Raw genomic sequence first — 976 nt, forward strand, 5'->3', positions numbered from 1 at the left:
GCGGATGCTGTTGGATTGCTTGTTGTTGGAGATGTGGTTGATGAAGCTGTAGTTGTAGTTTGTACTGGTGTACTCTCTGAAGTTGTAAGCATTGTTGTTGCAGAAAGAGTAGTAGGATCAGAAGTTGCAGCTACTGATGTTGTTGGATTACTCGTTGTTTGAGATGCAGTTGATGAAGCTGTAGTTGTAGTTTGTGCTGGTGAACTCTGTGAAGATGAAAGTATTGTAGTAAGAGTTGTGGCTTTAGATGTTACAGCTGTGGATGTTGTTGGATTGCTCGTTGTTGGAGATGTGCTTGATGAAGCTGTAATTGTGGTTTGTGCTGGTGTACTCTCTGAACTTGTAGGTATTGTAGTAAGAGTTGTGGCTTCAGATGTTACAGCTGTGGATGTTGTTGGATTGCTCGTTATTGGAGATGTCGATGATGAAGCTGTAATTGTAGTTTGTGCTGGTGTACTCTCTGAAGTTGAAAGTAGTGTAGTAAGAGTCATGGTTTTAGAAGTTGCAGCTGCTGATGTTGTTGGATTACTCATTGTTTGAAATGCAGTTGATGAAGCTGTAGTTGTGGTTTGTGCTGGTGTACTCTGTGAAGTTAAAGGTATTGTAGTAAAAGTTGTGGCTTCAGATGTTACAGCTGCGGATGTTGTTGGATTGCTTGTTGTTGGAGATGTGGTTGATGAAGCTTTAGTTGTAGTTTGTGCTGGTGTACTCTCTGAAGTTGAAGGTATTGTAGTAAGAGTCATGGTTTTAGAAGTTGCAGCTGCTGATGTTATTGAATTGCTTGTTGTTGGAGATGTGGTTGATGAAGCTATAATTGTAGTTTGTGCTGGTGTACTCTCTGAAGTTGAAGGTATTGTAGTAAGAGTAGTGGATTCAGATGTTACAGCTGTGGATGTTGTTGGATTGCTTGTTGTTGGAGATGTGGTTGATGAAGCTGTAATTGTAGTTTGTGCTGGTGTACTCTCTGAAGTTGAAG

The sequence above is a fragment of the Puntigrus tetrazona genome, chromosome 1 (genome assembly GCF_018831695.1).
Source record: "Puntigrus tetrazona isolate hp1 chromosome 1, ASM1883169v1, whole genome shotgun sequence".
Lineage (NCBI taxonomy): Eukaryota > Metazoa > Chordata > Actinopteri > Cypriniformes > Cyprinidae > Puntigrus > Puntigrus tetrazona.